Source organism: Hypanus sabinus, chromosome 2 (genome assembly GCF_030144855.1).
Source record: "Hypanus sabinus isolate sHypSab1 chromosome 2, sHypSab1.hap1, whole genome shotgun sequence".
Lineage (NCBI taxonomy): Eukaryota > Metazoa > Chordata > Chondrichthyes > Myliobatiformes > Dasyatidae > Hypanus > Hypanus sabinus.
This window is the reverse complement of record NC_082707.1, coordinates 181,327,661-181,353,508: the sequence shown is the minus strand read 5'-3', so window position 1 is coordinate 181,353,508 and position 25,848 is coordinate 181,327,661. Positions and strand designations below refer to the sequence as shown.

The window sequence follows — 25,848 nt, the reverse complement described above, 5'->3', positions numbered from 1 at the left end:
CCACCACTGACTCAAGCAGTGCATTCCACACACCAACCACTCTCTGAGTAAAAAACCTTCCTCTAATATCCCCCTTGAACTTCCCTCCCCTTACCTTAAAGCCATTTCCTCTTGTATTGAGCAGTGGTGCCCTGGGGAAGAGGCGCTGGCTGTCCACTCTATCTATTCCTCTTAATATCTTGTATATCTCTATCATGTCTCCTCTCATCCTCCTCTCCAGGAAGTAAAGTCCTAGCTCCCTTAATCTCTGATCATAATGCACACTCTCTAAGCCAGACAGCATACTGGTAAATCTCCTCTGTACCCTTTCCAATGCTTCCACATCCTTCCTATAGTGAGGTGACCAGAACTGGACACAGTACTCCAAATGTGGCCTAACCAGAGTTTTATAGAGCTGCATCACCCCGCGACTCTTAAACTCTATCCCTCGATTTATGAAAGTTATGTTTTGTTCTGTTGAACATTGTGGACAGGGTGTGATGGTGCCAGAACGTGGGCTGCCCCTAGCACATCCCTAAGCATGTTGGCTGTTACACAAAATGACACATTATACTGCACACTGTATGTTTTGATGTACGTGTGATAAATAAATCTGAATCTGTTGAGCAAGCTATAGATCAACAGGAGTAAATCCTTATTATGGAGAAGAGCAAGGAGGTAATGCAACCTGTAGCCCTGGGCCAGAGCCAATGAAAGGTGGATACAGGCCAGCTATATAAGTGAGAACCAACAGAGTCAAAGTATAATGGTATGATGGTTAGAGAAACAGCAGATGGAGTTTAATCCAGCCAATGTTGGATGGTGCTTTTTGTAATATAAAGGGATGGTTAATGGTTGGGCCTTTAACAGTGTTGATGTACAGAGGGATCTTGACCTCCAAGTCCACATCTCCCTGAAAGTGGCTGCACAGGCTGAAAAAGCAATAAAGAAGGCATTCGGCACACTTGCCTTTATTAGTCAAGACGATGAAGTTCTAGAGTCAGGACATTATGTTGCAGCATTATAAAAGTCTGCTTAGGCCCCGTCTGGAGTATTGCATTCCACTCCAGTTGCCCATTACAGGAAGGATTAGAGGCTTTGGAGAGAGTGTAGAAGAGGTTCACTAGGGTGCTGTCTGTATTAGAGGGCATGTGTTATGAGGAGAGGTGGGACAAACTTGGGTTGTTTTCTCTGGACCAGCAGAGGCTGAAGGGAACCTGATAGATATTTATAATATCATCGTAAGCATACATAGAGAAGACAGCCAGTTTATTTTCCCCAGGGTCAAAATGTCCAAAATCAGAGAGCAGGCATTTAAGGTGAGACAAGTCGAGTCCAAAAGAAATGTGTGGAGTAGGGTTTCCATCCAGGGAGTGGTAGGTGCCTGTAAATGCATTGTCTGGGATGGAACTGGAGGCAAGTATGAAAGAGCCCTTTACGTCTCTTATATAGGCATGTGGATGTGCAGAGAAAGGATGTATTTGGACACGAGGATAATAGTTTAGTTAAGTGTTCAACAAAATGCTGGAGGAACTCTGCAGGTTCGGTAGCATCTTGGGAGGATAATAAACAGTCCACTTTTTGGCCTGAGACCCTTCACGAGGATGGAAAGGAAGTGGGCATTATTCTAGCCTCTACCTCCATTCTTTCCAGTTGAGTTCCTCCAGAATTTTGTGTGTTGCTCAAGTTTTCTAGTATCAGCAGAATCTCTAGTGTGTATGAATACCAGCTCAGCACAATATGATGGGCCAAAGGGCTTGTTCCGTGCTGTGCTGTCCTGTGCTCGACAATGGGGCAGAGCTAATCAAAAGAGAATAACAAAGGAGGATTTTGGATATAGAGCAATAGGAACTCTTGAAACTATCAGTAGGAAGGGGCAGGGAGAAAAGGGATCATTCACTTGGCCAACAGGAGGTCCCCTATTTCAGTTATAAGTTGGCGTGTGGTCTGAGTGAGTGCTGGTACAGAAAGTACAACACAGTTTCTATCCTGCTGTTACGTTGCTCTAGAATGATAGGATGGACGTTTGGCCTCAGAATTAGCCTCATTATAATCTTAGTGCAGTGTAGATAGGCAATTTCTCTGTAGCTGTAACATTTTATTCTGCATTCTGTTATTGTTTTACCCTGTTCTGCCTCATGTAGTTTTTCACTATATGCTGTTGTGTGTAACAATACAAAAACAATTTACCAATGTGACTGTTTAGTTATGCTCTATAAATACCAATTATTGCTACATTTCTTGCACAACCTGACAGCATGAACATCGATTCATCCAGCTTCCAATAATTTTTCCTTTCTCTCTTTCTTATTTCCCCATTCTGGCTCCCCTCTTGCCCCTTCCCTTCTCTTTACCTGCCCATCACTGGCCTCTGGTTCCTCTCCTCCTTCCCTTTCTTCCAAGGTCCACTGTCCTCTCCTATCAGAAATCCTTTCTCGTCAGCCCTTTACCTCTTCCACCCATCACCTCCCAGCTTCTCACTTCATTCCACCATCCCCGTTACCTGGTCTCATCTATCACCTGGCCCAATTTGTACACCTTGCCCTCCTCCTACCTTCTTATTCTGGCTTTTTCCCCTTCCCTTTCCAGTCCTGATGACGCATCTCGAACTGAAACTTCAACTGTTTATGCCCCTCCATAGATGCTGTCTGACCAACTGAATTCCTCCAGCATTTTGTGTGTTGCTTCAATTCTGTGGATATTTGCATTGATATAATTAAGGGTGAGTTTGAATTAATAAAGATTTATGTGATTATTTACATAAGCTAAATCAATTGACTGAGGTAGGGGTCAACACTCTCACAGAGACTGCTTGGAGTTAGGATGCAATGTGTTATTCCCTTTCTCTGTTTATTTGGAATGCAATAAGCCGGGTTTATGAATTCCCAGAGGCTAGAAAGTATTCCGTGTTCTTTTCAGAGAATAATTTCGGATAACAATCCACAGTTGCTATAGGCAATGGAGCTGGAAGTGGTCACAAAGGGAGACTTTCCTGTGTTGTAAAGTGAGTTCTTAACACAATGAGGGGATACGGGACAAAGGAAGGGACAACGTAGCATTTTCTCACTGCAATTTACAGTGGGTGGGACAGATTCAAAATACCGATATGGCTGGAGTCAGAATTGTCAGGGAGAGATTACTGAGTGACTCATTCATTTCCATATTTCACTTTTAAATCCTATTCTTCCAGAATACAGTCTGCACAATGGCCTGGTCTGAGAACGACCCCATCAAACTGCTTGTCTCCATGATTGAAAGCAATTTACAGATTCAGGTCCACAGGGATGTGTACAAGGCTGACAATTACAGCCCACAGTGAACTTTCAGTATTGGAACACCAGGTAGATCTGTTGACTCACAGCACCAGAGACCCATATTCAGACTCGATTAAAGCTGATCATCTTTATTTGTCATATGTACTTCAAAACATACAGTGAAATGTGCTGTTTACGCCAATGACAAACACAGCCCGGGGATTGTGCTGGAGGCAGCCCACAAGTATCTCCATGCTTCTATCACCAACATTGTATGCCCACCACGTACTAACCCTAAACTATCTTTGCAATAGGGGGGGTGGGGGGGGGGGGAAGCCAGAGCACTCGGAGGACCCGCACAGTCACATGAAAAATGTACAAACCCTTTAAGTGGTGGGAATTGAACCCCAATCATTGGTGCTGTAGGGCATTAAAGTTCTAAAGTTCAAAGTAAACTCATTACCGAAGTATATATATGTCACCATGTGCAACCCTGTGATTCATTTTTATGTGGGCGTACTCAAGAAATTAATATAGAGTAATAACCATAATAGAACCAGAGTGTGACTGCACCAACTTGGGTGTTCAACCAATGTGCAAAAGATGACAAACTGTGTAAATGCATGCATACATAAATAACTAAATAAGAATAAATAGAGAGAACATGAGATGAAGAGTCCTTGAAAGTGAGTCCATAGGCTGTCGGAGCATTTCAAAGAGGCGGCAAGTGAAGTTGAATGAAGTCATCCTATTTAGTTCAAGAACCTGATGATTGAGGTGTAATAACTGTTCCTGGACCTGGTGGTGTGAGACTTGTACCTTCTTCCTGATGGCAGCAGTGAGAAGAGCACATGACCAGGGGGTCCCTGATGATGGCCGCTACTTTCCTGTGACAATGCTTCCTGTAAATGTGCCCAATGGTGGGGAGGGCTTTACCCGTGATGGACTGAGCCATATCCACCACTTTTTGTAGGATCTTTTGTTTAAGGGTATTGGTGTTTCCATACCAGGCTGTGATGCAACCAGTCAATATACTTTCCAATACACATCTATTCAAGTCTGTCAAAGTTTTAGATGACACACTGAATCTTTAACAAATTTCTATGGAAGTAGAGGTGCTGCTGTGTTTTCTCTGTAATTGCACTTATGTGCTGGGCCCAGGACAGGTCCTCTGAGGAATTTAAAGTTGCTAACCCTCTTCACCTCCGCTGAGGACTGGCTCATAATCTCTGGTTTCCTCCTTCCGAAGTCAATAATCAGCTCCCTGGTCCTCTTGACATTAAGCAAGAGGTTGTTCTGACACCACTCAGCCAGATTTTCAATCTCTGTCCTATACACTGATTCATCATCACCTTTGATTTGGCCAACGACAGTTGGCAAAACGATCAGGAAACTTGAAAATGGCATTGAGGCTCAGCCTCACAGTCATAAGTGTAAAGCAAGTATAACAGAGGACTAACTACACAGCCTTGTGGTGCACTTGTGTTGATAGAGACTGTGGAGAAGATGTTGTTGTCAACTGATTGGAATCTGCAAATTCAGTTAACTACTGTGCTACCATGCCACCCTATCCTGACCTTGGCTGCTGACTGTGTAGAGTTGCACATTCTTCCTGTCACTGCTTGGGTTTCCTCTGCGTTCCGGTTTCCTTCTACATCCCAAAAGCATGCTGGTAGATAGATTGATAGCTGCTGTAATTGGCCGCTAGTGTGTAGGTGAGTGGTAGAATCTGGAGAATGGTTGGTAAATTGGTAAATTTGGTAAAACATTTAATTATTGTCACATGTACTGATGTACAGTGAAAACCTTTGTTTTGTTTACCATCCGTACAGGTAATTTCACCACATCAGCACAATGAGGTAGTAGTACAAGGCAGAACAGTAAGAATGCAGAATAAAATGAAACAGCTACAGAGAAAGTGCGGTGCAGGTAGACAATAAGGTGCAAGGCCACAACAAGGTAGATTGTGAGGCTAGAAGTCCGTCTTATCATACTAGGGGACTGTTCCAACACTTAAATAACAGTGGAGTGGAAGCTATCCTTGAGCCTGGTGGTATTTGCTTTCTGGCTTTTGCAACCCTGTCTGATGGGAGAGGGGAGAAGAGGGAATGTCCAGGGTGGGTGGTGTCTTTTATTATGTTGGCTGTGGGAGGTATAGATAGAGTCTATGAAATTCACAAAGAAAGATGAGGGGTGGTAAGGTTCTGAAAACTTGTGCCAACCAACTAGCGGGAGTATTCAAGGACATTTTCAACCTCTCACTGCTATGGCGGAAGTTCCCACTTGTTTCAAAAAGGCAACAATTATACCAGTGCCTAAGAATCCAGTCAGAGAGGCAACCATCTACTACCATTCTGTCTTCTCCCTCAAAGCCAATGTCGAATCCAATTTCCAAACGCATCTTGAATGCTGAGCGACTGAACCTTCTTGACAAACCTTGTCAAATGCCTTGCTAAGGTCCATGTAGACAGCATCCACTGTCTTGCTTTCATCAACTTTCCTGGTAGCTTCCTCAAAAAACTCTAAGATTGGTTAGACACGACTTACCAATCACAAAACCAAACTGACTATCCTTAATAAGTCCATGTCTATCCAAATACTTGTATATCCAGTCCCTCAGAATACCTTCCAATAACTCTCCCACTACTGATGTCGCACTCACTGGCCTATAATTTCCTAGTTTAATTTTAGAACCTTTCTTGAACAACGGAACAACATTGGCAATCCTCTGGTACCTAAACTATCGCAAAGGATGACTTAATTCTCTCTGCTAGGGCTCCAGCAATTTCAGCACTTGCCTCGTTAAAGATCCAAGGGAACACCTTGGCAGGCCCTGGGAACTTATCCACCTTAACTTACCTCTGGACAGTAAGCATCTCTTCTTTTGTAATCTGTATAGGCTGCATGAAGTTGATGCCACTTTGCCTCACTCCTAGTGACCCTGTGGCTGTCTCCTGCGTAAATACAGATACAAAAAAATGACTGGGTCATTCATCTTCATGACCCCGTGTGTAGACAGACTAACAACGGAAGGAACATTAATGGACCTTATCTTGGAGAATATAGCTGGTCATATGGGGAGAAGGTCATTGAGGGAGCATTTTGAAGATAGTGAATGCAACTCGGAATAAAACAATAATCCAGCAGGTTTGGACTTTGGTGTCAAACTGACTGGTTTTCTCTACTATTTGATGTAATTTGTATTAACATCTGGCACATGTTCAGTTCACATTTTTTTTAGATTTGCATTTCTTTATAATTATCTCTGAGACAGAGGCTCGATGTCTGTGCCAGGGACTGGAGGATGGAGACCTGTCGGTGACCTGTCCTGCGGGTGGAGGTCTGTCTCTGTGTGTGAGTGTGTTGGGGGGGGGGGGGAGAGGAAAGGAGCTGGTTTTACTGTTGTTGTTGTGCTGAACAGTGTAGATATGCTATGCTAGCGATACTTGGCAGGCTGCCCCTAGCACATCCTTCAGTTGTGTTGCTTGCTGAAGCAAACAACACATTTTACTGTATGTTTTGATATAAAGTACATGTGATAAATAAATGAGTCTAATGTGGTTGTGGAAGAGGATAGGAATGGGCCAATAACATAGGACAAGAACTGGCAAAGGGAGCCTGGGAGCATCTACACATGGAAGCCCATGTCTGCACAGTGGAAAGCATTCAAAGGAAGTACGGTGAGAGTTCAGGGCCTGCATGTTCCATAGGGAACTCCAAATGTCAAAAGAGATTGAGGTGTGGATAAAGAGAGGAAAAAAAAGGAATCATTTGGCAGGTGTAAGGAACTAATTATAAGGGGGAGAGGGCTATAAAGTGTGGGGAGGCAACTAAAGTGGAAATTAGGATAGGAAGGGAGGGAATTCAAAACATCACACAGACAGGAATAAGGTAAGTGGAAATGTGTTTCTGAAGTGCATTAAATGCAGAAGGATAATCAGGGAAAGATTAGTGCCCATTGGGGATAATCAGAATCTGATCTACACACACAAAATGCTGGAGGAACTCAGCTGGTCCAGCAGCATCTATGGAGGGGAATAAATAGCCAACATTTCAGGCCAAGACCCTTCATCAGGACTAATCAGATTTATTAGCACTGATTTACAGAGTATGAAAATTGTTTTGCAGTAGCAATACAGCACCAAGACTTAAATTACCATAAATTACAGAAGTAAATAAATAATGTAAGTAATAACAGGTTTGTGTTTATGACCATTCAGAAATCTGATGGTGGAGGGGAAGAAATTGTTCCTAAATCAATGCACTCAAAATATTGGAGGAACTCAGAGGGTCAGGCAGCATCCAAAATCATTTAGTGTGGGCCTTCAGGCTCATGTACCTCCAATTCGATGGCAGTCATTTGAAGAGGGCACATCCCAGATGGTGAGGGTCACCACCTCATGAAGATGTCCTCAATGGTGGGGAGGGTTGTACCGGTAATGGATCTACAACCCTCTGCTGATCTTGGGCATTGGAGCCTCCATACCAGACTATGATGCAAACAGTCAGAAGAGATAGATACTTTATTGATTCCAAAGAAAACTACAGTGTCACAGTAGCATTACAAGTGCACAGGTATACAAATATTAGAAGAGAAGAAAGAGAGAATAAAAAATAAGTTAACTCTAATAGTCTAATAGGAGTGGGGTCATCACTTCCCTGGCTATAGGTCAACTCATTATGGAGCCTGATGGCCAGCGGTAAGAATGACCTCATAGAGCACTCTTTGGAGCAGCGCCATTGTCTTAGCCTATTACTAAAAGTGCTCCTCTGTTCGGTCAAGGTGGCATGCAGTGGGTGAGAAAAATTGTTCAGAATGGCCAGGATTTTCCATAGGGTCTTTTGTTCCACCACAACTTCCAGTGTGTCCAGTTTGACTCCTATAACATAGACAGCCTTTCTAATCAGTTTTTTGAGCCTGTTGGCATCACCCATGTTGATACCATTGCCCCTGCGCACCACCACATGAAAGATTGTACTGGCGACAACAGACTGGTAGAACATGTGAAGGAAAGGGGAAGGTGAAATTCAAGTGCATTTCTCTGGAGAAACAAGTACCTTGATGCCTTAGCCAGATTAAAGATGGATAAATCCCCAGGACTGGAGAGGATTTATCCAGGCTGCTAAAGGGTGGGCAAGGGAAGTCAAAGTAAAGATTTATTATCCAAGTACATATACAGTGCCTATAAAAAGTATTCACCCCCCTTGGAAGTTTTACAACATTGAATCACAATGCATTTAATCTGGCTTTACACTCAAAAACTTCTATAGTTGTACCGTGGAGAGCATTCTGACAGGCTGCATCACTGTCTGGTATGGAGGGGCTACTGCACAGGACCAAAAGAAGCTGCAGAAGGTTGTAAATCTGGTCAGCTCCATCTTGGGCACTAGCCTACAAAGTACTCAAGACATCTTTAGGGAGCGGTGTCTCAGAAAGGCAGTGTCCATTATTCAGGACCTCCAGCACCCAGGACATGCCCTTTTCTCACTGTTACCATCAGGTAGGAGATACAGAAGACTGAAGGCACATTCTCAGTGATTCAGGAACAGCTTCTTCCCCTCTGCTCTCCAATTCCTAAATGGACATTGAAGCTTTGGACACTACCTCACTTTTTAATAAAAAAAATACAGTATTTCTGTTTTGCACTTTTTTAAAATATCTATTCAATATACATAATTGATTTACTTGTTTATACATAATTGATTTACTTGTTTATTATTATTATGGTTTTTTCCTCTCTCTGCTAGATTATGTATTGCATTGAACTGCTGCTGCTAAGTTAACAAATTTCACGTCACATGCCAGTGATAATAAACCTGATTCTGATTCTGACTTTTTGATGCTGATCAACAGAAAAGATTCTTTCATGTCAAAGTGAAAACAAATTTCTACAAATTGGTCTAAATTTATTGTGACTATTAAACACAAATAATTGATTGCATAACTACTCACCCTTTCAAGTCAGTATTTAGTCGATTCACCTTTGGCAGCATTTACATTTTGGATAGGTCTCTATCAGCTATGCACATCTGGACACTGCAATTTTTCCTCATTCTTTACAAAACTGCTCAAGCTCTGTTAGATTGCATGGGGATTGTGAGTGAATAGGCCTTTTCAAGTCCAGCCACAAATTCTCAATTGGATTGAGGTCTGGACTCTGACTTGGCCACTCCAGGACATCAACTTCATTGTTTTTAAGCAATTCCTGTGTAACTTTGGCTTTATACTTGGGGTCATTGTCTTGCTGGAAAACAAATCTTCTCCCAAGTTGCAGTTCTCTTGCAGACTGCATCAGGTTTTCCTCCAGGATTTCCCTGTATTTTGCCACATTCGTTTTATCCTCTACCTTCACAAGCCTTCCAGGGCCTGCTGCAGTGAAGCATCCCCACAGCATGATGCAGCCAGCACCACGTTTCACAGTAGGGATGGTGTGTTTTTGATAAGATGCAGTGTTTGTCTTACACCAAACAACATTTAATCTGATAGCCAAAAAGCTCAATTTTGGTTTCATCAAACCAAAGAACCTTCTTCCAGTTGACTTCAGAGTCTCCCACATGCCTTCTAGCAAACTCTAGCGGGGATTTCATGTGATTTTTTTTTCAACAGTGTCTTTCCCTTTGCCACTCTCCACATAAAGCTATGACTGGTGAAGCACCCGGGCAACGGTTGCTGTCTCTCTCATCTCAGCCGCTGAAGCTTGTAACTCCTCCAGAGTTGTCATAGGTCTCTTGGCGGCCTCCCTCACTAGCCCCCTTCTTGCACAGTCAGTCAGTTTTTGAAGATGGCCTGCTCTAAGCAGATTTACAGCTGTTACCACATTCTTTCCATTTCTTGATAACTGTCTTAACAGTACTCCAAGGGATATTCAGTGACTTGGAAATTTTCTATTATCCATCTCCTGACTTGTGCTTTTCAATAACCTTTTCATGGAGTAGCTTGGAGTGTTCTTCTGTCTTCATGGTCTAGTTTTTACCAGGATACTGACTCAGCAGCAGTTGGACCTTCCAGATACAGGTGAATTTTTACTACAATCGGGTGAAACACCTTGACTGCACACAAGTGATCTCTATTTAAGTAATTATGTGACTTCTAAAACCAATTGGCTGCACCAGTGATGATTTGGTGTATCATATTAGAGGGTGAATACCTGGTGAATGCCTGTGCAATCAATTATTTTGTGTTCTATATTTATAATTAATTTAGATCACTTTGTCAAGATCTCTTTTCACTTTGATACAAAAGAATCTTTTTCTGTTGATCAGTGTCAAAAAAAGTCAAATTTGATCCACTGTGATTCAATGTTGTAAAACAATAAAACTTCCAAGGGAGGGTGAATACTTTTTATAGGCTCTAGTTGTTGTCACAAACAGGTTCAATATCCCTTATCCAAAATATTTAAGGCTGGAAGTGTTTCAGATTTTGGACTTTTTCAGATTTTGGAATATATAATAAGAAGGTTTGGGATTACTGTAATTTCCAACTCTGAAGTTATGCGCAATTGGTAAATGGTCTTTGTCTCACACATACGTAGTTAACAGTAAAAATTACTATATGCCATTACGAAATAAAAATATAATGTGTGCAGAGTAACAAAAGCAGCACAGGAGCATTGAGACAGAATACCTGAATCAGCTGTTGAACAAAAGATTACAGCACACTGTATTTGTACATTCTATATTGTAGTTTATCAGCAGATGCGTTATCTTAAGTTTTTAAAAAATCTTTAAAAATGTAATGCCATGCCTTTTTCTTAAAATTCTGCAACCAGTCTGCTGAATATCCACCATTATCTTCAATTTTCAGTTTGTCAGGATCGACCTTTGTTTCATTATCGGTGTACTGTTAAGCACCATGTGTTCATGGTGATGATACACAGTTGAGGTCTTCATTTTTCACTTTATGCAACATTTTTCTATTTGTCATTAACATCTGTTCATTACATGTGTGAGGTCACTTCTCAGAACGGTCTGTGATGTGCAGAGACCTGGGCATCACCTGGGAACCTTCCCGGCGCCTTGTGGAATTTTCCATTTGTGACATCATGTCGGCGCTCAAAAAGATTTTGGATTTCAGAGGCTTTCCGATTTTGGATTTTTGGATAAGGGATCTGTACTAAGACTGTACTACTTTGGGATTCATTCCTGGCAGAAAATGAAGAAACATAATTCAATTCAAGTTTAGTTGTCATTTAACCATATATGAATACTCATGAATACAGCCAAACGAGACAGCGTTACTACGGGGTTAGGGTTCAAAGACATATTACCAACCGTCACACACAGAAAGCACACACAAGATCACAATGGCATAATAGGTCTCTATTCATTGGAGCGTAGAAGGTTGAGGGGGGATTTGATCGAGGTATTTAAAATTTTGAGAGGGATAGATAGAGTTGACGTGAATAGGCTGTTTCCATTGAGAGTAGGGGAGATTCAAATGAGAGGACATGATTTGAGAGTTAGGGGGCAGAAGTTTAAGGGAAACACGAGGGGGTATTTCTTTACTCAAAGAGTGATAGCTGTGTGGAATGAGCTTCCTGTAGAAGTAGTAGAGGCCAGTTCAGTTGTGTCATTTAAGGTAAAATTGGATAGGTATATGGACAGGAAAGGAGTGGAGGGTTATGGGCTGAGTGCGGGTAGGTGGGACTAGGTGAGATTAAGGGTTCGGCACGGACTAGGAGGGCCGAGATGGCCTGTTTCCGTGCTGTGATTGTTATATGGTTATATGGTTAATAAGAGTCCCGACACCCACCTTCCTCCCCCTCCCCCACAACACCACGGCTTGATGCATACAAATCAACAAACCCATATAAAATATCAGTACAATAGAATGATGCAGAGTATATATATATATACTCCCAGCCCAATATCATCTGTTGACTGGCCCCTGGTGCCTCCTAAGTGATATAGAACATAGAACAGTACACAGTACAGGCCCCTCAGCCCATGATGCTGTGCCCACCTTTTAACCTATTCTAAGGTCGCTCTAACCCCTCCCTTCTACATAACCCTCTACTTTTCTATCTATGTGTCTAAGAGTTTCTTAAATGTCCCTACCTCATGTATCTGCCTCTACCACTATCGCTGGTAGTTTGTTCCACACACCCATCACTTTCTGTGTAAACAACTTACCTCTCACTGGAATTCAGAAGAATGAGGGGTGACCTAATTGAAAGCCATCAAATGCTAAAAAGCCTCATTTAAGTGCATATGGAGAGGTTGTTTCCTGTGGTGGGAGTGACTAGGACCAAGGACACAACCTCGCAATTGAGGAACATCCTTTTAGAATAGAGATGAGGAGAAATTTCTTTAGCCAGAGAGTAGTGAAGCTGTGGAATTTGTTGTGACAGGTGGCTGTGGACGCCAAGTCATTGGGTATATTTAAGGCACAGGAGGAGGCAGGAGATTGGGGCTGAGAGGGAAAATGGATCAGCCATGATGGAACAGCAGAGCAGATTCAATGGGCCAAATGGCCTAATTCTGCTCCTGTATCTTATGTTCTATCTGCCCTATACTTTCCTCCAATCACCTTAAAATAATGCTCTGTTGTATTTGCCATTTCTGCCCTAGCAAAAAGTCTCTAGCTAGACACTGTCTATAGAAACACACCAGTTATCAATGAAAACTGGTGGACGCCTGAAAGTTTGGTCACTACCTCCTGTGTTTGTGAAAGTTTCAGGCTTAATTGCTGGACTTGCTTGTTTCTGGATGCACTGAAACTCAAAGCCCTTTCAATTTCATCCCTGACAATCAACACCATTCACGGAATAAACCGCTATGATTTCCTTCCATGTCAAACAACACAACACAGAATTCAGTACATTGTACCCACACGTGCTCTTTGTTCAATCATTCCAACAATCCGTGCCCTTTTCCCAGACCTCTGCATTTCTCTCTTGTTGGGTATTTAACCAACTTTCTTTTCAGGCAGCCCTTTTCAGCCGCGGCAGCCCAATCATTTGCATTACAAAGACCCTCACTTTCTTTTGCCGGTTACCTTGAATCTGTGAGGACTTCATAATGATTCGTCTCATGACCTCAAATGAAAACATGTTCTCAGTATTATTTATTTTCTTGTTTATTTATTATTTTTATTTGCACAGTTTGCCTTTCGCACATTGGTTGTTTGTCAGGCTTGGTTTTTCATTAATTCTATTGTACACTCAGTGGCATTAGGTACACCTGCTCGTTAATGCAAAATATCTAATCAGCCAATTATCGTGCAGTAACTCATTGCATAAAAGTGCGCAGACGTGGTCAAGAGGTTCATTTGTTGTTCAGACCAAATGTCAGAATGGGAAGAAATGCGATCTAGGTGACTTTGACCTTGGAATGATTGTTGGTGTCTGTAGAGTTTACAGAGAACGGTGCGAGAAACGTAAGGACATCCAGTGAGCGGCAATACTGTGGATGAAAAAGCTTTGTTGATGAGAAAGATCAGAAGAGAATGGCCTTCAAACTGTTCAAACTGACAGGAAGGCAGCAGTAACTCAAATAACAGGCATTACAACAGTGAGAACCTCTGAATGCACAGCACATCTAATATTGATGGGTACAGCAGCAGAACACTACAAAACATACACTCAGTGGCCACATTATTAGGTACAGGAGGTACCTACTGAAATGGTTGCTGAGAGTATTTATTTGTTCTACTGTGAATGCCAACAAGATAATAAATCTCAGTAGTATAGGGTGACAGATGCATACTTCGATATTAAATTAATTTTGAACTTTTGATCTTTGAGCATATTCCTTATTTACTCAAACAGATCAATAAATTTGAACTTAGCTCTTTAGATTTCTGCACCATTTATTCAGATGGGCATTGTTACATGGACTGTAGAACAGTACTGCTCAGGAACAGCCCCCTTGAGCTACAATATGACATAGGAGCAGGATTAGGCCATTCAGCCCATCTATGTCTGTGCCAAACCAAAGACAATTTTTTAAACTTTGTTCTGTCATTTCCTTCCATTCACAGCCTGTTCATCTGCCTGTCTAATTCTGGCATTGGAATTGGTATTGGTTTAATATTGTCACATGTACCAAGATACAGTAAAAAGCTGTACTTGTCATACAGATCAATTCATTTCAGAGCACGTTGAGGAAGAAGATAAAACTATGCAAGATAAAGCGAAATAACTATGATGAAAGTGCACTAAGGTGGAAGATCATAATGAGGTAGATTGTGAGGTCAAGAATCCATCTTATCATACAAGCATTCAATAATTACACCGGTGAGGGAGAGAAGAGAGAAAAACCTCTTAAATACCACTAAACACTGGTTGCAGAGATCTAAGATCCCTAGCATTTGGCCAATGCCATCTTCTCCCACTTACTATCAGGCAGAGAGTACAGAAGCCTGAAGTCTCACACCACCAGGTTCAAGAACAACTACCTATCTAGTTCTTGACACCCATAATCACCACACCTTAGCAACACTAATAACCACTTTGATCACCTTGCACTGAGATTCTGCAGATGCTGGAAATCTTGAGCAACACACACAAAATGCTGGAGGAACTCAGCCAGTCAGGCAACACCTATGGAGAGGAATAAACAGTCAACGTTTTGTTATTTTTTGTTCTTGAGAAAAATTGTGCTTAATTTATTTTTAAATTATGTTTCTGATGTGAATGCTGCTGCAAATAAGTTTTTCATTGCAATTGTGCGTACATGGACTTTTGCAAATGACAATAAACTTGATTTTAACTTTGACTATTGTATCAATTTCCACCGCCTCCCCTGGCAGCCCATTCCAAGCACCCACCACTCTCTGTGCAAGACAAAATCTTGCCCCACATTTCTACTTTATGCTTCCTTCTCTCACCTTAGAATATAGAATTTAGAATCTAATTTATTATCATTGACTTATATTCATGAAATTTCTTGTTTGGCTGTAGTCGAGTGTAATACCTTAAATATATGTCCTCTAGTAATTGACTTTTTTTTTAAATTTTCGCAGATCTTTCCAATCCAATGTGCCCAATTACATCCATGTGTCCAATTAACCTACCAACCCATATGTCTTTGAAGCAACTGGGAGAAACCCATGTAGTCACAGGGAGAACTCGAGCAATGATGAATGACAATAAACAATCCTGAATCTTGAATATATAGCTTTTCGTAGATTCTATTTTATTTTTTTAATTTCTTGTGAATGCCTGCAAGAAAGTGAATTTCAAGATATGTAGTAATATGTACATACATTGATAATAAATTTGAGTTTGGTTTTGACTTTCCATTTCTTAGCCAGCAGGATTGGATGAGGGGAGGGTGGGAGTTAAGTTGTAGGTCAGGGAGAAGGAGTTCGAGGTGCCAAACGGCTGGGACCTCAATGGAGCTGTGGATTAAGCCGCTGCAATTGTTCAGCAAAGGAATCCCTCACCCAGATGGGAAAACAGAGGATAGGAAACTAGGTTGTTTTAAGCACACACCTCCTCGTCCAGGAAACATGCTGGTACTTTATACAACTATCAATGTTGTGGCACATTTCATCCTGGGTGCAATTTATCAGTGCCACAGCTGCAGAAATCTTTCACTAAAGCCTTTCAGGGTTGCAAGCGCTCTCACAATAACATATTGTTCTGTGCTAACATGTTTATTTAGAAGTAAATCAATTGTATAAAGTCATTTCCGGCTCTTATGCACAGTTTAGCTTTGGACAGGATGCTGCGGGCAGGAGATTAGAAAGGGAGTTTCAGTAATGGAATAGTTTGTCACCAATAGGCTATGTTACAACAAGTTCAATGTTCAAATTACATTTATTAAGTACTTTACAGTCTACCCTGTCTAAGCCTCACATTATTTTATCAAACTCTGTCAGGTAAATTTATTAACGAAGTATGTATGAATTAAGTACAAGATTAATTTTCTTTCAGACATTTCCAGGAAATAACAAAATACAATATAATTTATTTAAAACTATACACAAAGACTGACAAACAACAAATGTGCGAAAGAAGACAAATTGTGCAATTTAAAAAAAAATTAACACTGAGAACATGAGTTGTAAAGGGTCATTGAAAGTGAGTCCATAGGTTGTGGAATCAGCTCGGCATTGTGGTGAGTAAAGTTATCCACACTGGTTCAAAGGAGCCTGATGGTTGTAGGGTAATCATAGATACAAGAGGTACTGCAGATGCTATAAATCTAGAGCAATACATATAATGTGGTGGAGGAGCTCAGCAAGTCAGGCAGCATCTGTGGACTTGACATTTCGGGAGTCAACTGTTTATTCCATCCATAGATGCCGACTGACCTGCTGAACTCCTCCAGCACATTCTGTGTATGGTTGTAGGGTAATAACTGTTCCTGAACGTTATGATCATTAATAGTCAGGATAGAAACAGTGGGATGGAGGGGGTGGAGGAAGGGGGATATGATTATGATAAAATCAGATTTATTATCCCTAACTTACATGTCAGACAAGATTTACAAGGATGTTGCCAGGACTAGAGGGACTAGGTTACAGGGAGAGGTTAGCCAGTGTAGGTCTTTCTTCATAGAACAGAGAACAGCACAGTACAGGCATTTCAGAAGTCCGTCTGCCTTAACAACCAACACTACCAAAGGATGTATTGGGTGTTGGGGTCACCTGTCACCACACATTCTGGCAGCAACACAGCATGCCCACCAGGTTTAGCAGAACAGCCACAAAAATAACAACAACCGCAATAAAACAACAACAAAACGCACACACCCCATCCCAGAGCAGGCTGCAGGCTGCCTCCAAGGCTCCAGTGCCTGAGCCCAGAATCTCAGACTCGCAGACATTGGTGCTCCAACCTCCAGGCATCCACAGCAGGACTCGCCAATGCCGGCACCTTAGGACTTAACTCAACAGCAGAAGGGGAGAGACAGTCGGCCGGGGCTGATTCCCCTACAGCCCACTGCATGGATCTGTAACTGGCTCCCACAGTCGACTCTCCCCAGAGATCAGGGGCATGGGGTGGAGGTGTCACCAGGAGCTGAGGGGCATCCCCTTCACACAGGCAGACACAGGGGCTACAACCCCTTTGATTTTGGAGGAATCACAGAGTGTGGGATTCGGCCCAGATGGCCACACGGGTCCATCAACTGGTGAAGAAGGCACAAGTCAGGCATGCTTTCACCGGCAGGACCACAGAGAATTCAGGTCAGGACAAGTTACAGGTGTATAAAACTTTGGCCTGGAGTACTATGCACAGTTCTGGTCACCCCATTGAAGGGAAGATCTGGAGCAACACACACAAACTGCTGGAGGAACTCAGCAAATTGGATAGCTTCAGGCCAAGACCATATCAACTGTTCACTCCCCTTCGTAGATGCTCCCTGACCGGCTGAGATCCTCCAGAATTTTTCATGTTTTACTCAAGATTTCTAACATCCGCACAATCTCTTGTGTTTGCAGAAAGGATGTGGAGGCTTTGGGGAGGGTGTAGAAGATGTTCACCAAGATGCTGCTTAGATGGGAGTGTATTAACTGGAGGGAGAGGTTAGACAAACTTGGGTTGTTTCCTCTGGAAATCAGAGGCTGAGGGAAGACCTGATCGAAGTTCATAAAATTATTAGAGGCATGAATAGGTCGACAGTTAGAGGCACTTTCCAGGGAGGAAATGTCAAATACTAGAGTGCACTGCTTCAAGGTGAGAAATGGAAAGTTTAAAGGAGACGTGCAGGCTAAGAGTTTTACACAGAGAGCGGGTGTCTGGAACAGATTGCGGGGGGTGGGGGTGGGGGGTGGTGCAAGCAGGTGCAGCAGAGATGTTTAAGAGGCTGTTAGACAGACACGTCAACAGTTGGGGAAATGGATCCCCTGCTGGCAAAAGAGATTCAGTTTATTTTGGCATCATGCTCGCCACAGGCGTTGTGGGCCAAATGGCCTGTTTCTGTGCTGTACTGTTCTCAGGTGGACAGGACATGGTTTCCACCGTGCTGGAGGTTAGGAACAAGAAGCAAGGATTTAAAACCACCAGTGTCATGGTCTAGCACCTTCCCACCCTGCCAGCAACCAGGGGGTGTCCATGGCAACGGGTTGCCGCTTCTGTGGGTGGGTCGCCATCACTACCCTGGGCTTGGACAGGGTGAACAGGAATGCCAGCGTCAACCAGACGTCCAGTTTAGTGAGACATGGGCCAGACATGGCCAAATGGCACAGGCTGAGATGGACGCCTTAGTCAGCCTGGACCAGCTGGGACAAAGGGTCAGAGGGCACAGCGTCAGAACAGAAGGACATTTGAAAAAGGATTTAGCGCTTTCCCGGCATATAAGCTCTATTAGATCTTCCCTATATTTCCAGGATCCTGAAGAAATACCGGATTAATACCGTCCACAAACCTGTAAGGAAGCTCAAATCCCAGCTTATGGGGGTCAAAGATGACTTGGGACTCAGTTCGGCTGGCGTTTACAGTATTTCCTGTGAATTGTAGACCAGTGTGTGTCAGCCAGATGGGATGCACGGTGGAAACCCGCATCAAGGAGCACAGGAGGTATATCTGTTTGGGCTACCCAGATAAATCGATGGTAGCAGAACATTGCATTCGCAATGCTGACTTCGACAGCACCAAACTACTGTGCTGCACCAATGGATTTTGGGACCGTCTGGTGAAGGAAGCCATTGAAATAAAACTAGATAAAAAGAATGGTAACAAAGACGAAGGTAAGAACTGGAATTCAATTGTAAGCAAGGTGGGACAGTGGAAACCTGATTGGATGGGGACTAACCGATCAGGAGAGACGGACTACAGTGGGTATATATACCACTGGACTAGACATGCCCAGGCATCATCCTTGATGAAGATGGCAGAGTTTGTCATTGAAACGTGGGTTAAAATTGATGTCCGTACTGGCTGGAAGTCTAAGAAGAGTTTATTCGTAGAAGGACTTCCCTTTAGAACAGTGATGAGGAGGAATTTCTTTAGCCAGAGGGTGGAAAATCTGTGGAATTTATTGCCACAGATGGCTGTGGAGATCAAGTCATTGGGTATATTTTATTAGGTTCCCGATTAGTAAGGGTGTCAAAGGTTATGGGGAGGAGACAGGAGAAAGGGGTTAATAGGGATAATAAATCAGCCATGATGGAATGGTGGAGCAGACTCAATGGGCCAAATGGTCTGATTCGGCTCCTATTTCTTATGGTCTTAAGGCTAGGCTCTATAACCACTCCCAGTGTTCTCACTCAGTCTGAGCTGTGAGCAGTTTCCTCACAGTAGGGCTGCAATCAAAGGGTTAACAGACCGCACCTGTCCACAGCACTGGCCTTGTTTGTTTGGATTTCGGCCTACACTTTCCATCTGAAAACACACTAGTTAACCAGGCCTGACATCAAAGGGAACCCGAAACTGATATCTGTTCCCCACACATTGTTTAGCTTCTCCTCACCCTGCTCCATCACCAGGTCAGGTCACTATTTGTGTGAACGATTTCCATGTTTCTCTCTCCATGAGACTCAGGTCTGCTCCTCAGGGCTTCCTGGGCCATGCTTTTCTCTCAACTTCATGAGGATAAGCTGAGTGAACTAAGTCTTTCTTTTTCCTTTTGGAGCGATAGAGGATGAGGGCTGATATGATAGGAGTGTACAAGATGATAAGAAGCATAGATAGGGAAGACAACCAGTGCCTTTCTCCCAGGGCAGAAATGGTTAACATAAGGGGGTGTAATTTTAAGGTGATTGGAGGAAAGTATAGGGGGACGTCAGAAGTAGGGTTTATTACACAGAGTGTGTGAAGTATGTGGAACACACTGCCAGGGGTGATGGTGGAGGCAGCTATATCAGGGACGTTTACAGGACTCTTAGACATGCACATAGATGATTGAAAAATAGTGGGCATCTGGGGAGAGAAGGGTTAGATGGATCTTAGAGTAGGTTAAAAAGTTGGCACAACATTGTGGCCCAAAGGGCCTGTAGGGTGCTCTATTGTTCTTCGGTCTATGCTGTATGTTCACAGAGGTTTAAGGCACTTTATGGTGCCTTTGATGCAAGGTTGCATCAAGGGAGTCTGCCAAAGGCAACAGCAAGCTAAAAGAATCCTGAGGACTCTGAACAGGCTGGATACGGAGAGGACATTTCCTCTTGTGGGGCTTTACATACCTTCCATACATCTATTTGCATCTATGGATCCTGACTTTCTGTGTGGAGTTTGCACGTGAACTGTCAGGAGGAGATATAAAAGCACATACCACCAGGTGCAGGGACAGCTTCAATCCAGCTGTTATCAGACTCTTGCATGTGTGTAGGCTTCTTTCCCTCACAGGCAGGCTGAGACTTGATTAAGGAAATGTGTATAAATAATTGTGTTGTTGTCATGACGGATTTCAACTTCCCGATTATAAGCTGGGACCTTCTTTCTTTCTTTTTCAATCTTTTTATTAAGTTTTTCAAAAGTAAATACATAATAATCATAGTAGTATAAAGGGAGTGGGATTACATTGTTGGTAATTAACATATGAAAAAAAAGCTAAATAGCACCAATATAATTGACCTCCCAAACCCTTGAAACCCAAAATAGAAAAAAATAAAAAGATGGGGAAAAAAAACCAAATTGAATTAAAAAAAAAACTAAACTAAAACAAAACTAAACAAAGCTGGGCTATTCAATTATATCAAATAAAATCTTTAACATCGTTAACTCCACTCCTCTACTCAAGTCAATGAATAAAATTAAGGAATCGGAAAAGGTCAGATTACCTTCTGTGAAAGTGTTGAATAAAAGGCCTCCAGGTTTCTTCAAATTTAACCGAAGGGTCAAATGTACCACTTCTAATTTTTTTCTAAATGTAAACAAGATATGGTTTGGGAAAACCACTGAGATGTGGTTGGAGCATTAATCTCTTTCCAATAAACTGGGACCTTCTTAGTGCAAGGGGTTTAGATGGGGCAGGATTTATAATGTGTACCCAGGAGGGTTTACTTAATCAATATGTGGACATTCCAATGAGTGGACCTGGTGTTGGGCACTGAGCCCGGCCAGATGACCAACTTTTCAGTGGGTGAGGAGTTAGGGAAAGGTGACCACAAATCCTTAACTTTCAGAATAGCTCTTATGGATAGGTATGGATGTTGGGTGAGAGTTTTAATTTGGAGTAGGGCAAATTACGAGGGTATTAGGCAGGAACTAAGCAGAGTAAATTGGGAAGACATTTTCTCTGGCAAGACCACATTAGGCATGTGGAGGGTGTTGGAAGATCAATTGCACAGAGTACAGGAAAGGTACTCTGTTAGAAGAAAGGACAGGATTGGAAAGATTAGAGAACCTGGGAGGTCCAGAGAGGTACGCATTCAAAATGCCGGAGGAACTCAGCAGACCAGGCAGCATCTATGGAAAAGCACACAGTCAATGTTTTGGACCAAAACCCTTCAGCAGGATGGCCAGTCTAGAGAGGTGGTGAATTTAGACAAGAAGGAAAAGGAAAAGTATGTAAAGCTTCTGAAGTTGGGATCAAATGGAGCAACTGAGGAGTTTAAAGAAACCAGAAAAGAACTAACGAAGGGAATTAGGAAAGCCCGGAGGGGCCATGAAAAGTCCTTGGCAAGTAGGGTCAGGCATCAAGAGTAAGGGGATAATGAGGGAGAGGGTGGGACCACTCAAGGATAAAGGGGGAACATTTGCTTGGATGCAGAGAATGTGAGTGAGGTATTTAATAAGTACTTTGCTTCAGTATTTACCAAGGAGAAGGATATGGAGGACCAGGAGACAGTGCTGAGTATATCAATGCCAGGGTGTTTAGAGGTCAAGGAGGAGGGTGTTGGGCCTCCTAATGGGTATTAAAGTGGTTAAGTCCCCGGGTTTTACCTGGGCTTATTGAAGGAAGCATGAGATGAGATTGCTGGGCCCTTGACCAGTATTTTTATGTCCTCTCAAGGACATGAAAGGCGAGGTCGCAGAGGACAGGCGAGTGGCTAATGTTGTACATTTATTCAAGAAGGGAGCAAGGGAAAATCCTGGGAACTATGGACCAGGGAGTCTCACGTCAGCTGTAGGGAAATTGCTAGAGAAAATTCTTAGGGATAGGATATATAAGCATTTGGAAATCCATGGCCTAATTAGTGCGAGCCAGCATGGATTTGCGTGGGGCAGGTTGTACCAATATGATTGTTTTTTGACAAGGTGCAGAGAGAGATTGATAAAGGGTAAGACAATGGATGTTGTCTACATCGACTCTAGTGAGGCTTTTGCCGATGTCTTTCATGGGAGACTAATCCAGAAGATTAAGATGCATGGGATCTCTGGCAAATTGTCTGTCTGGATTCAGAACTGGATTGCGCATGGAAGACAGGGTCATCGTTGAAGGGGCTTACTTGAGCTGGAGGTCTGTGATTAGTGGAGTTTCACAGGGATCTGTGCTGGGACCTCTGCTGTTTGTGATGAATAGAAATGACCTGGATGAAAATACAGATGGGCGGGTTAATAAGTTTGTGGATGATACCAAGACTGATGGAGTTGTGGATAGTGTAGAAGACTGACAAAGAATACAGGGTGATATAGATCAGTTGCAAATACGGACAGAAAAATGGCAGATGGAGATTAACCCAGATAAAAGTGAGGTGTTGCACGTTGGTAGGGTAAATGCAAGGAGATAGTACACTGTTAAGGGCAAGGTCCTTAACAGTGTACCTGAGCAGAGAGATCTTGGGGTCCAAGACCATAGATCCTTGAAAGTGGCTACACAGGTCGATAGGGTGGTTAAGAAGGCTTATGGAATGAGTTGCTTTTATTAGTCATGGCAGCAAGTTCAAAAGTCGAGGTTATGTTGCAACTTTATAAAACTCTGGCTCGACAACTTCTGGAGAGTTTTGTACAGTTCTGGCTGCCTCACTATAGGAAAGATGTTGAGGCTTTGGAGAGAATGCAGAAGAGGTTTACCAGGATGCTGCCTGGTTTGGAGGGCATGTGCTATCACAAGAGGCTAGAAAACTTGGTTGTTTTCTTTGGAGCGACAGAGGCTGAGGGGAGATCTGATAGAGGTTTATAAGCTTACGAGAGGCATAGATAGAGTAGACATGGAGTATCTTTTTCCCAGGGTTGAAATGTTGAATACCAGAGGGCATGCATTGAAGGTGAGAGGAGGTAGGTTCAAAGGGGCTGTGAGGGGTAATATTTTTTTACTCAGAGTGTGGTGGATGCACGGAGTGCACCGTCTGGTGTGGTGGTAGAGGCAAATACATTAGAGGTTTTTAACAGATGTTTAGGTAGGTATATGAATGTGAGGATGATGGAGAGATATGGGCATTGTGTAGGTAGTAGGGGGGTTTTGATTTACTTTCAAAAAGGTTTGAAGGTTCATTTATTATCAAAGTATGTATCCCTATTCAACTCTGAGATTCGTCTTCTCCAGATAGTCATGAAGCAACGAAAGAACACGAAAGTTGTACAGAGAGAAACATTAAACCCACACCCACCCATACAAGAGAGAACAGCATCCCAATCAGACAGACAGACAGACATACTTTATTGATCCCGAGAGAAACTGGGTTTCGTTACAGCCGCACCAACCAGGAATAGTGTAGAAATGTAGCAATATAAAACCATAAATAATTAAATAATAATAAGCTAATCATGTCAAGTGGAAATAAGTCCAGGTCCAGCCTATTGGCTCAGGGTGTCTGACACTCCGAGGGAGGAGTTGTAAAGTTTGATGGCCACAGGCAGGAATGACTTCCTATGACGCTCAGTGTTACATCTCGGTGGAATGAGTCTCTGGCTGAATGTACTCCTGTGCCTAACCAGTACATCATGGAGTGGATGGGAGACATTGTCCAAGATGGCATGCAACTTCAACAGCATCCTCTTTTCAGACACCACCGTCAGAGAGTCCAGTTCCACCCCCACAACATCACTGGCCTTGTGAATGAGTTTGTTGATTCTATTGGTGTCTGCTACCCTCAGCCTGCTGCCCCAGCACACAACAGCAAACATGATAACACTGGCCACCACAGACTCATAGAACATCCTCAGCATCGTCCGACAGATGTTAAAGGACCTCAGTCTCCTCAGGAAGTAGAGACGGCTCTGACCCTTCTTGTAGACAGCCCCAGTGTTCTTTGACCAGTCCAGTTTATTGTCCATTCGTATCCCCAGGTATTTGTAATCCTCCACCATGTCCACACTGACCCCTTGGATGGAAACAGGGGTCACCGGTGCCTTAGCCCTCCTCAGGTCCACCGCCAGCTCCTTAGTCTTTTTCACATTAAGCTGCAGATGATTCTGCTCGAACCATGTGACAAAGTTTCCCACTGGAGCCCTGTACTCACACAAAACGCACCAAGAAAGTCAAACCTCAAACTTACACAACAAAACAGAAAAGGAACAGGTGAAAGAACAGAATATAAAAGTCTGAAAAAGTCCACAATCCGTAAACGCGACAGTGCAGAACTACGGTAACGTCCTCTGGCATCAGCAACACCATCGACAGAGAGGGACACCACACAAGGCAGAGGTCTACCTGCCTGCCACAGTGAGCCACACAGCGATAGACTGCTCACTGACTCCATCTCAGCAGCGATCAAAAACTGGGCAGTCACAGCTAAAATCTCACTTGCCATCAGCATTTACTTCGACATCTCTATCCTCCCGGACACTTTAATCGGCAAAATGGAGTCAAACATCAGCTCACGTCCTGTCTCTAAGCTCCTCCACTTCAAGGCCATCTGAGTACGCACTCACATCCCAACTCTTCTTGGAGACAGCAAAGTGCCGGATCACTCAATCCATCTCCAAACTGTAAATCGCAGGCTCTACTAGTCCCAGGAACACATTTATGGTGAAAAACAGATGTAAAAGAAGTAAAAGAGACATTTTTGTGAGCTATCTGAAAGATGTCAACCGAGAGAAACAGGGCAAAAGAAAATGAGCTTGCTTTGAAGGAGGTGGCATGAGCCCGATAGGCTGAGTGATCTCTCTCTGTCGTAAAGTAAGTAAATCTGGAAATGGGGCAGGGGGGCGGGGGAAAGAAAATTAATGAAAGAAAACTGCAAATGCAGAAAACCTGAAATAACAACAGAAAATGCTGGAAACACTCAGCAGGTCAGTCAGCACTCATGGGGAGAGAAACAAAGTGAATGTTTCAGTTCAAAGAAAGAGTCTGCAGCCTGAAACATTAATCTCTTTCTCTTCCCGCTGGTGTGGTCTGTCTTGTGAAATATTTCCAGCAATATCGGCTTTATTTTCCAAAAGGGGGTGTGGAAGTGACCACTGTTTAAAAGTAAAGGTTTGCCAACAAGACAGACGAAGTGAGTGAGTTTTTTTTTGTTTCAGAAGGTGGTGAGTCTTTGGAACTTTCTCTCTAGGAGAGAGGTGGATGCAGAAGTTTCAATGCAGGGTAGATTGTCTTGGCAAACAATGGGTTGGGAGGTCAGGAGTGTGGAGTTTATAATCAGATCAGTCACGATCTTATTGAGTGGTGGTGATGATCTAAAATGACTCCTGCTCCTAATTGACTGTTTATAAACCTGTCACTCAACCACGTGCTAGGTATTGGTATTGGTTTTGGTATTTGGAACACTTATTGTCTTAAGTTCTGGTCACTTACCTAGGAAAGGTATCAATAAAATTGAAGTAGTACAGAAAGGATGTTGCCAGGACTTGAGGACCTGAGGTAGAGAAGGGTTAAATAGGATAGGATTTTATTCCCTGGA

At 42.9% G+C, this 25,848-nt stretch overlaps 1 long non-coding RNA gene across 2 annotated transcripts in view; it reads right to left on the bottom strand.

Annotated features, from left to right (window-relative positions):
* Positions 1–13,445: 13,445 nt before the first annotated feature.
* Positions 13,446–25,848, bottom strand: part of LOC132388449 (uncharacterized) — a 37,902-nt gene continuing 25,499 nt past the window's right edge. For both annotated transcript variants that reach the window (XR_009510240.1, XR_009510239.1), the window contains 2 exons: positions 14,695–14,776; positions 13,446–13,637 (listed from right to left, as the gene is read on the bottom strand). This is a non-coding gene — a long non-coding RNA (uncharacterized LOC132388449). The remainder of the gene's footprint in view (positions 13,638–14,694; positions 14,777–25,848) is intronic.